Genomic DNA, 5,720 nt, shown 5'->3' on the forward strand with positions numbered 1-5,720 from the left:
CTGAGCACTGTGGTACCCAGATTGGCCACACCGTGTCCCAGGGACACTGCCTGTGTCCTGACCTGGTCTCACCCATCAGGGGAACTGGTGGAGTCATCACCCAGCTCCTGTGCTTGTAGCGTTTCCGATCTGGGAGCAGGTTGGTTCAAGGCAAAGCCTTTGCTTGCAGAAGCAGGAGCTTGCAGAGCAGCTGAAGGACAAGCACAGCAGGGAAACATTGTGTTTGCAAGGAAAAGATTAAAAATGTCTAAATATTAATAATGAGAAAGATAAAATGGGTGATTATCAGTAGAACTCATTGATTTGCAGCCACTGGGGACTCATAATAGTCTGATTTATGTTGCAGCGTGCTGTGCCCTAGATCTATCACTTGCACAGAGAGGGAGCTGGGGAAATCCCGCTGGTGCAGAGCACTTTGCCAGCGCTCAGGGGCTCCAGGGTGTCAAAGCAAATAAAGCTGGCAGTGAATGTGGTGCTGATGGGGCTCCAGTTTCCCCCAGATCTGACCCTTCCAGCGCCACCCAGTACAGGAGTTCCATAGAATGGTTGTGTTGAAGGTACCTCAAAGCCCATCCAGTTCCAACCCCTGCCACAGGCAGGGACACCTTCCACGGGAGCAGCTGCTCCAAGCCCCTGTGTCCAACCTGGCCTTGAGCACTGCCAGGGATGGGGCAGCCACAGCTTCTCTTCTTCATCTATGTGACCTTTTCTGGATATATCTCGTATTGAAGTCCTGGCCTCAGGATTTTTTCCATGTATTTCATTTGCAAACTTGCTGTTATAAGCAGCACTTCCTTATACAGTCGTTTGCAGCTTCCTTGTTCAGAAGAACACCAAAGGTTACTCTCCAACTCTGTTCCTCATTGCTTTCTCCTACACAAAACCCCATTGTTGCTATAGATTCTCCTCTCTCACATTTGGACAGCTCTGCTACTCTCTGCTTATAGCTCTTTGCAGCTGTCAGAGAAGACATTCGGGCCCTGGAGTGGCAGAGGCTGCGCATGCAAATTCCCATAGCAGTGTTACTCTATTCAAACACTGAGCTCATCCCAATTTATTTCACTTCTCCTTAACAATAATCTTTTTCATATGAGCTCAGAGCAACAATAACCCTCCTTATCACACCCTCTGCACAGGGGAGTGCTGGAGCACAGTGAGACAGAGCTGGCACAGACTTTGCAGGTAGTTGCTTTCCTCAAAGCCTCATTTGCTGCTTTGGAAGCTTCTAAAAGCAGCAGCAGAAGCAGCAGCAATGAAGTCTCTAATCAGGGTGTTCACCTGCTGCAGGGCAGCACCTACATAACACCTGCAGAGGCACACAGCTCCCAGGGGCATTCAGCAGGGATCCAGGATGCTCCTGATGCTGCAGGGTTGCCTGGAATTGAGGGGTGCATCAGGTGGGGATGAGGGGAGCTGAGGCATCACCCAGAGCCTCCCTGCAGCGCTGAGACCCCCGCAGTGGGGTGAGGGTGATCGCAGCTCCTGTTGTTGGGGTTCGGTGCTCGGTGTCTGCCCGTGGGACGGCAGAGCCGGTGGTGGAGCAGCAGTGGGCTCCAGTGGTGGAGCAGCACTGGGCTCTGGTGGTGGAGGCAGACAACTGCACGCTGCACAGCACCGAGCGGGGGGATGTCGCCGCCTCCCTCCAGCTTTGGGGTTGGTTGGAAGGATGCGGCTCATGTGGGGCCCCTCGGAGCAAGGAGGGCAGTGCTGGAGGAGGCTGAAGGAGACACAGGGAGAGCTTTGCTGTGATGAAGGATGAGCGCCCCAGCCGAAAGGGACCTGGCTGCGGTGGGAGGTGGAGTCACTGGCCCCAGTGTTACCTGCTGGTTGCCTGGAGGAGATGAGCACAGGTTTGTCCCCTTGCCGTTTGGTGTTAGGGTGAATTGTTTCCTTCCTCCCGAGAAAGGTCCCCCCAAAGTCTCCTCAATCCCTGCAGGTCCTGGGCCACGTTGTGCATCTGCACCCAGCTCCTGAAGCACTGACTGCACAGAGATGGGATGAGAAAAGGCTTTTTCTTGCTGAAAAGAGAGTGTAGAGAAGCAATGCTGGCTTAAGAGGGCTGAACACTGGGAGAGATGAGCATGAGCCCAGACTGGAGAGAAGCAGCCAGGCTTTTCCCTGCTCCATGTAGGTTTTGCAGCCACCCTGAGGATGGTGCCCTGAGCTACAGAGCTGGGAGATAGCATTCACCTCAGGGAGCATCCTGTTGTCCATCTTTGTGTCCTGACCCTCCAACACCATATCCCATCCCATGGAGCAACTGTAGAGCAGAATGAGACCAAGTCCTGCCCTCCAGGTAAGCCCTGAGCACCCTGATGAGGCCAAATCTTGGTGTGTCTTCAGTCATGCTCATTTTGAGCTCTTTTCCTTCTGATGTTGTTTTTTCATTATTGGATTAGAAATAACTTCTTTCTCACTTTCATGTTGCCCTGGGCACCCTGCTGCTGGTGTGCAGTGCAGCTGCTGGTGTGCAGTGCAGCTGCTGGTGTGCAGTGCAGCTCCTGGTGTGCAGTGCAGCTGCTGGTGTGCAGTGCAGCTCCTGGCTCCCAGCTAGCACCAAACCAACCCATAATGACAAACAGTATTTGAAGACCTCCATCTGTGATGAGCACCTTGGAACAATGTGAGGCTGCTCCATGCCCTGTGATGGATGGAGAGCATGTAGTGCACCCAGGACAGCTTTGCACCCCTGCAAGAATTGGGTGTCTCCTGTGCCCTTGTTGCTCTGGAGCCTGGAGAGCAGCTGAGCTTCAGAGGAGCCAGACCCACACCAGTAAATAGCAGTTACATCTGCTTGGGGTGCTTATGGCCTCGTGCAGAAGCTGAGGAATACTGCTGCAATAACTGAATATAACTGATGCTCTTAAACTGACAGAGAGAATGGCTTTAACCTGCCAGAACAGGGGAGACTGAGATGAGCTCTTAGGCAGAAGCTCTTCCCTGTGAGGGTGCTGAGGCGCTGGCACAGGGTGCCCAGAGAAGCTGTGGCTGCCCCATCCCTGGCAGTGTTCAAGGCCAGGTTGGACACAGGGGCTTGGAGCAGCTGCTCCAGTGGAAGGTGTCCCTGCCTGTGGCAGGGGTTGGAGCTGGATGAGCTTTAAGGTCCCTTCCAACACAAACCAGTCTGGGATTCTTTCTGAGCTTTAAATGAAAGGGTTTAGGTGCAGCCAACCTGCCAGAGGGGGAATTTTATCTTCATAGACACAACAATGTCTATGGAGGTCTTGAAGCACCTGCACATTGGAAACCTGCCTGTGTGTGAACAGCAAACAGGAGGAGACATGTTCAGGTCTAGCACCAGATTTCACTTTGCTGTCTGTGCTTCTAGCATACTCCAGCTCAGCCCCATTGGTCTGTTTTCATTGCATCCTTTGTCCATCTCCCACCCAGGTGGTTTGCAGCTCAGTGATGCTTTCGCAGCATCCTGCAGCTGTTCTCCCTGCAAACTGCTGATGTCCTCATGGCTTGGGTCACAGGTCTGCTCTACAGAGAGTCATTCCTGCAGCACTGTGGTAATGAACGTGTCAGCTCCTCTTTGGGCAGTGCAGACCTGTTATCAGTGCTGGCATCTGCACAGCCAGACTGGGGACAGTGCTCAGGAGGGAGTCATAGCCCTTCTCTTGGTGACTGTGACTTCTCCCAGTGTCAGGGTTGTCACATCAACATCAGCCTTTCCCTATGACGCCCAAGCAACCTGCTGCTCAAAATCCCCTCTGCCTCCCTGCCTTTGGGCAAGAAAAGGAGCAGTTTGGGTCTGCAGCAGCCTGAAGGCACATCCTCCCTCCAGCTGGTGTATTGTGGGCTGCACCAAGCAGAGTCCAGCACCCATGGGTGCTGGTGTCAGGTGGAATACACCTCCCATTACACCCGTGGTGGGTTAAACATGGGGCACTTGTTGAGGCTGGATTGCTGTGCAAGTGGCTTGGGAGGTGCTGGAGAGGAGATGTCTCACAGGACTCTATGGGGAAACCTCACTGATTGATTTCCTTTCTGTTTTGGTAGGTCCATGCAGTCCTTCAGTTTCTCTCCATCCCTGGGGGGGAAGCCATGAAACGGGAATGGGAGGATGAGCCTCCCTCAGAAGGAAGCATCCTGAGAGCAGGGCACGGGGCAGGAGACATCCGCTTCTCCATGCGCAGCGCAGCAGGAGCGCATCCCTGCGGGAGTGCTGCTGGCCTGGATCTGCTGAGGAGGAAACCACAGCACAAAGCAGGGAAATGACTTGGCAAAGGTCACCTGGAGCTGGGGCTGAGCCCAGGAATAGCACCAGGGCTCCTGGAACCCCCAGCACAGCTGAGCTGCACTGTCCCTTCCTGCCATGTGCTGAGTGGTGCCATTGACCTGCCTGCAGTGAAAGGGCTGCTGGGCACAAGGTGGGTTTGATTCTGCTGCTCATTGTGGTGTTAAAAATCTGTCATAATAAAGAAAAGTGAGAGCAGGAGGTGAGGGAGCCTCAGCTGGGAATATCAGAGCAGGGAGAGGAGGAGGGAGGGATGGGGACAGGATCACAGCATCCCAGACTGGTTTGTGTTGGAAGGGACCTTAAAGCTCATCCAGTTCCAACCCCTGCCACAGGCAGGGACACCTTCCACTGGAGCAGCTGCTCCAAGCCCCTGTGTCCAACCTGGCCTTGAGCACTGCCAGGGATGGGGCAGCCACAGCTTCTCTGGGCACCCTGTGCCAGCGCCTCAGCACCCTCACAGGGAAGAGCTTCTGCCTAAGAGCTCATCTCAGTCTCCCCTGTTCTGGCAGGTTCAAGCCATTCCCCTTGGCCTGTCCCTACAGGCCCTTGTCCCAAGCCCCTCTCCAGGTTTCTTCTCAGCCTTTTCAGATATTGGAGGGTTGTTATAAGGTTTCTTCAGACCCTTTCTTGCTTCTATTTATTTCTCATTGTCCAAACCTGCTTTGTAATCCCTGCTCCTTGCTCTGCCTTTTGCTCTCACATTGAGGGCACTGTGCCTATGTCAGCTTTTCCAACATGTGGCTTTTGATTATGTCACTGCTTCGTTTTCATCTGGACACACCAGGATGAGCTCATGAGTCACTGGGAGTGTTGCCACATCACACACTGGCAGGCACAAGGGAAGAAACAAATGCTGGCAGATGTGAGCCGTGTCCTGTCAGGCCTCTCCCGTTCCCTCTGTCTGTCTGTCCTGGCACATGCTTTGTCCTGTTTGGCTCTGCCTTGATTTTCCCAACGTCATTGCTCACCCAGCACTGATTTTGCACCACCAAATCCTTCTGTGCCTTATTTCACAGACTCCCAGACTGGTTTGTGTTGGAAGGGACCTTAAAGCTCATCCAGTTCCAACCCCTGCCACAGACAGGGACACCTTCCACTGGAGCACCTTGCTCCAAGCCCTGTTATTCTATGAGGTTAGAAATCTAACAGTGTAGGGAACAAGCTAATGCAGGAGCATCACTGGTCCTTGCAGGCATCTTCCTGCAGCACACGTGAGGCTTTGCAGATGGGACAGGGGCTCTGTGCAGGACTTGTGCCCTCTACAAAGCGCACTTTGCAGGTGACAGCGGCAGTGGTGGTGGTCCCTGCAGGCTGGAAGCTGAGGGCACCTCCACAGCCCTCTCCCAGCTGGGGAGCCCCCCACCCCACAGGCATTGTACCAGCCCGGTCCTCCCTTTTCCTGTAGGTGGGGTTTCCATAGGAAACACGGCTGGTCCAGGGCCCGGCCCCGGCCCGGCCGGACGCTGCTCCGGGCTGG

This window comes from Melopsittacus undulatus, chromosome 10, assembly GCF_012275295.1.
Source record: "Melopsittacus undulatus isolate bMelUnd1 chromosome 10, bMelUnd1.mat.Z, whole genome shotgun sequence".
NCBI classification, from domain to species: domain Eukaryota; kingdom Metazoa; phylum Chordata; class Aves; order Psittaciformes; family Psittaculidae; genus Melopsittacus; species Melopsittacus undulatus.